We start from the raw sequence: 6138 nt of genomic DNA, 5'->3' as shown, positions 1-6138 counted from the left end.
AAATTGAGCTCACAGAACTCCATTCTGAAAAAAGAAAGAAAAAAAAAAAACAGAAGAAAATATATAATTGCCACAGAAAGGAAGTAAAATTGAAGAAAACATAGTTGAAAAAAAATTAAGAAAGGACAAGAAGTGATTCAGAAGCTAGAAATGAGACAAGTAAACAAAATGTGTTAGAAATAAATAGTTTTTTAAAAAATTAAGAAAAAATAACATAAATAAAGCACAAATTTGATTCAATATATGTATAGCTGGAGTTTCTGAAATGAAATTCAACTATTATAATAATTAATTATAATTTAGGAACATTTTCTAAAATTAAAGATACCACAAAACTCCTCCAAAGAGCATCCACTATACCAGGAAATATTTGCCTACACTTGTCAACACTGGAATATACATCACTTAAGTTGCAGGACTTAAAAAAAAAAAACTCTATGGTCACTTTTACAGGGAAAATGGCATCAGGCTCTGGCAACTCCATAATATTCAAGAACAGACGACAATGGAGTGATAGTCATAAGATCCTTAAAAAAAGAAAGCGTAAGCCAAGGACAAACCTAACAGTCCTCAAAAACAAATGTTTTAGTTGGATAGTTTGGAGCGTGCAAACTTATTTGGGGAAAACTACAGAAGAAAAACCTTAGTGAATTCAAATATGACTGGTGAAACTATAAGAAAACTTAGTGCCAATAAATCTGCACTATGCAAATGTTAAAGGAAGTTCTTCCAGCAGAAGAAAAATAACGCCAGATGGAATCTTGGAAAAAATAGCTCCAAATATGGGATATTTGAAGGTAAGAATGAAGGAGATTTTTTAAAATTTTATTTAAAGGAAAAACTGAAGGAAAAATAATAATGTATTGTTGGATTATAACATGTAGAACTAAAATATAAAATACAATTTATACAAGAATAAAAGAGGATAAATGAAAGTATAAGTTCTTATATTGTATGTGAAGAGCTATGTTACTATTTGAAGTCAGATTATAATGAGATAAGATGGACATTATTAACCCAAGAGCAGCCACTAAAATTTAAAACGTAGTAGGAGGTTAACAGGTAATTGGAAATAAAACAATATCCTCAATATTTTTGTCTAAAGAAGACAAAAAATAGGGGAAAAAGGAAAATCAGCAGATAGAAAACAACCAGATGATTCTTTAAAATCCAATCATATGATACATTAAGTGTAAATGAAACAAATACTCTAATTAGAAGAGCTTTTAGAAGTGGATTTAAAAAAGAAAATTTAACTTTGTGCTGCCTAAAATAATCTCATTTTAATTTAGAGATTAAGATAGGCTAAAATAAAAAGATGATATAATAGTACAAAATTATTCATAATAAACTGGATAGCTATATTAATATCCGGAAAAAGAGACTCTAAACATAATATCAGAGATTGTGAAGGAAATTTCATCATAGGTTAAGTATTAATCAAGAAGATATAATAATCCTAAATGTTTAGAAGATTTATAACAGAGTTTCTAAATACATAAAGTTAAAAAATGACAGAATTGAAAATACAACAGACAAATTGACAGTTTTAGGTGGGGATTTTAAACACCCCTCAGTAATTCATAGTCTATAGACAATAATGATATAGAAAACTTAACATAATCAGTTAACTTGCTTTAATTGACATTTATAGAACACTCAACAACTGCAGAATAAATATTATTTTCAAGTGCATATTGTACATTCATCAAGACAGATAATAATTCGCAATCAGATGAGTTTCAATATAAAAGTTTGATATTGCATACAGCATGTTGTCTTATAATAATGAAATTCATTTCATAAAGATATTTGGAAAATCCCTAGTATTGGGATGTTGACATACTTCCAAATAAAATAGAAAACAAAATAAATAGCATGGGAAATTTTAAAATATTTTGAAGTAAATAAAATTAAAAGGCAACTTATTAATAATTCTGGAGCATAGTGGTTTGCAATAAAATTTTAGTTTTGAATTCTTATACTGGAAATAATAAAGGTCTAATATTGTAATTTAAGTTGCTCTCCTCAGAAACCTGAAATATAACACAAAATTATGTCTAATGTAAGTAGATGGAAAGAAAATATAATAATAAAATTAAAGTCGATGAAAGAGAAAAGTATAGAAATGTCAATAAAATAAAAATTGATGCTTTGAATTGAATAAGAAAATTGATACATCTTTGTATATCAATAAAGAATAAAAGAGAAAATATAAATAACTGATTCAGAAATAATAGGGGGGATATGACTAAAGACATTAAATGAATTATTAAGGTTTACGATGAGCAACTTTTGACAATAAAAAATGCACATATTCATTACCACTCAGCATATGAGGTAAAGATGTAATTTAACATTTGATGTCTAATTTTATTATCTATGTTCTTAATTGTTACATGAATTGCTGCCAATTATATTGCTTTCTTTTAAATATTTTGAAAAGTATAACTTATAGAATTGTCAATAAGTAGGAAACTTAGATACTACCTTTTCCCATCCTTTATTTTATTTCAATGTAAACATGACTTTTATTTAACTATTTATATTTTCTTTAAGCAATACAATTTTAAAGAAATTGTACAGGTTTCATAACATTTTATTGTCATCCTGTGCTTAGGTTTTTCTGCCAGAATAGAAAAAAATTATATATGTTAGTGGGCTAAAGAGAGAGGGAAAGTGAGTAGAAGGGACAACATGTAAGAATGATCTAATATTAAAATAAGTGCATTTTTACCTAAGAAATGTATTGTTAAATCTATGATTTTATATTAAAAGAGGTCTCTGAAGATACTCTGTTTAACCCATGATGGTATCCAAAATGTAGTAACAAATTTATCTTAGTAAAGACCATCTGATTCATTTCATTGGTGCCATTAAAATAATTGATTTTTAGAACAGATAAATGAATGGATAGTTTGTGGCTCATTTTATCATGACTTAAATTGATTAATTTATTGACTACCTTTCTCCTCTGGGCAGAAATATTCTTATCTATCTCCTGTCTGTCACTCAATAACCAGGACTAATAAGTACTTCTCACATCCAAAGATCTAATTAGAACAAGAATAAATAACCGAGAGAAAGTGTCAATACACAGAGAAAGAAGTCCAGTCAGTTTGATCATCTACCTTCCTTACACTGCAGTGTGTTAATTCAAAACTCCACTTGAGCATCTCCCGCATGCTGGGATAGGTACCATCATGTAGATGCTTCCTAAAATTAGCTAGTAGGTGAATTTCTTTTACTAACAACTTAGTCACAACATATGATAAAATGCTCAGGTATTCTAAAATGCCACACATGTTGATGCATTCCTTTCAAGAAAGGCATCAGAAAATATTTGTATAGGGATTGTTGTTTAGGTTAGACCTCTAATGAAGTTCAGGTCTATCCAACAAGGAGTAATGAAGAAACAGGAAGTAGGAGGTAAAGCAGTACAATATAAATAAGTATGGAAAGCCGTGAATGGCAGGTGTTTTGTGATTAGTATATTAATACACTGGCAACACAGAGGGTAGTTTCAGTGAAGAGGTATTTTGACATCAAATGCAGAGCACCTTTATCATTATGCTGATGAGTTTAGAAGAGATTAAATTGCAATTATGGTTGGGGTCTTCCACAACAGTCCAATTGAGAATGAAGATCTTAAACGTCATTATCATGGCTGGAAGGAACAGAAGATAACAGACAACAAGGGAAAATTTCATTTTGAAATGGTGTGGGGAAATCCATATTTTATGTCAGAATTTTTAGTTGTTCAAATTAAACCTTGAAAAAAATTGAAATATGTATTCACTTACAAATTTAGAACATCTATATAAGACCCCATAAAAAAGCTAAGTGTTATTCATCCATAAAAAAGAATGGAATTCTTTCATTTACAGCAAGATGGATGGAACTGGAGTTCATTATAATAAGTGAAATAAGCCAGGCATAGAAAAATAAATATTGCATCTTCTCACTCATTTGTGGGAGCTAAAAAGTGTAGTTCAATAGGTAGACAGTAGAATGGTGGTTACCAGAGGCTGGGAATAAAAGAGAGGAGGAGGGGGATGAAGAAAATTTGTTTAATGGGTACAAAAATACAGCTAGATAGAAGGAAGAGGTTTTAGTATTTGATAATGTAGTAGGAAAATTATAGTTAACCACAATTTATCGTATATTTTTAATTAGACGAGAAGAATAGTAACGTTCTCAACACAAAGATAAAATAAATGTTTGAGGTTATGGATGTCCCCATTATCCTGATTTGATCACTACATATTGTATACATGTATCAAAATATCACACATATCCTAAAATATTTACAACTATGATGTAGCAATTAAAAAGCTAAGTGATAAATAAAATTTTGATAAAATATTTTAATACAAGTAATTAGTTGAAGTGTTGATATCTTATATAGATAGGCATGTGTGTGTATTTAAGTATGTGTGCACATGTATTATGTTGATGCAAAACATAAAAATTGAGGGTTTTGCGATTGGAAGTGATAGCAAAAACCACTATTGCTCTTACACAAAGCTAATACGTGGAAAGTTTAAAGTGAACGACCCAATAGGAAAATCAACAAAGATTCTTGATATGGTTTGACTGTGTCCACACATAAAAATCTAATCTTAAATTGTAATCCCGAAATCCCCACATTTAGAAACTATGTGGAGGTAACTGAATCATGGGGGCAGTTTCCCGCATGCTGTTCTCGTGATAGTGAATGAGTTCTCACGAGATCGGATAATTCTGTAAGTGCTTGGTAGTTCCTCCTGCGTTGATTCTCCTTCCTCTCACCTTGTGAAGAAGGTGCCTTGCTTCCCCATACTGTTCTGCCATGATCCTAAGTTTTCTGAGGCCTCCCCAGCCAAGCTGAACTGTGAATCAATTTAACCTCTTTCCTTTATAGATTGCCCAGTCTTGGGTAGTTCTTTATAGCAGTATGAAAGTAGACTAATATAACTCTGAATAGGTAATTCACAGAAAAATAAATGCGAATAACAGAAACATTCATAAAATATGTTTAACTTTACTAGTAATAAGTTGCAAGTAGAAAAGAACATAAACCATTATTTTTGCTATTTAATTGCTAAAACTGAAAATATCTTAAATAGTGCAATATTGGTGAGGTCATGGGAAACCAGACATGTTCTGGCATTCTGCAGTGGGTAAGAAGACGGGCTCTGAAGTCATCACAAAGAAGACTCAAACCATTTTCCAGCTGAGTCACTTTGGGTAATCTGCCTATCAGATCTTAGCCCTCAGTATTTCCTCTTTCTGAAATTCACTCACTCAGTCATCGCCATGGTTCTCTACCTCACTTGATATAGTTTGCTACTAAAATATTAGGATATTAGAACTGTCAACCTGTTTAAACTGTCAACATATTTAAAATAGCAACACCAAATTTTATATTATTAGCCACTATTCCTTACTCTATCTAAATTTACCTATTAATCCTTACCAAGACCAAGAAAATATATTTATTTTAACTACTTATATCCTCTGGTAGATTATAAACTCCATGACCTTGGGGCTTATCCACGTCTTCGTTCACCAAACAAAATAGTCAACATAGCAGAGCAGACATCCAATAGTTACATGTTTTTTTTACAGAATATCTGACCTGTTATTATTATCAAATAATCAGTGAGAGAGTTAAAGTTGGAGTGAGATTATCATATATCCAAAAGCTATTTTTGAATAAATGAATACATGAGTAATACACAGCTGGGGTCCTAATTTTTCTCATTCATAAAATCAGGATAATAAGAACGGCTTCCTGTGGTCATTTTGAAGGTGTTTAAATATGATTCGATGTCCAGCACAGTTTTTAGTGCTTAGTTATCACTAAACATGTAATTGAAATTTTTATTTCTTATTGCTTTTCTACAATTTCAGTGATTTTCCTTTTTGAAGAATCTGATTAGTGAAAACAATTTATTTTAATGCTTCCTTTGGACTGCTTTCTTGATTTCTTTCTAAATGTATCTTGTTTAGGTCTTCTGATTGCATATATCATTGTTTTCAACATTTTCTTTTATATTGCTGTAGGTTAGTAAAGGTTTTAAATTGCAGTGGGTCTTCATTAGGAAATTATATTGAAAAATATTTTGAGCAGTATAGTTTATGAGGACTAAGCTC

General features: G+C 30.3%; 1 non-coding gene across 1 annotated transcript; it reads right to left on the bottom strand.

Moving 5' to 3' along the window:
- Positions 1-5607: 5607 nt before the first annotated feature.
- Positions 5608-5684, bottom strand: LOC117066245. Its single transcript, XR_004430227.1, has one exon. It is a non-coding gene; the product is annotated as a small nucleolar RNA SNORD81 (small nucleolar RNA).
- Positions 5685-6138: the final 454 nt, after the last annotated feature.

This window comes from Trachypithecus francoisi, unplaced genomic scaffold, assembly GCF_009764315.1.
Source record: "Trachypithecus francoisi isolate TF-2019V2 unplaced genomic scaffold, Tfra_2.0 Lachesis_group2, whole genome shotgun sequence".
Lineage (NCBI taxonomy): Eukaryota > Metazoa > Chordata > Mammalia > Primates > Cercopithecidae > Trachypithecus > Trachypithecus francoisi.
The sequence above is the reverse complement of the archived record's forward strand: the minus strand, read 5'-3'. Positions and strand labels throughout refer to the sequence as shown.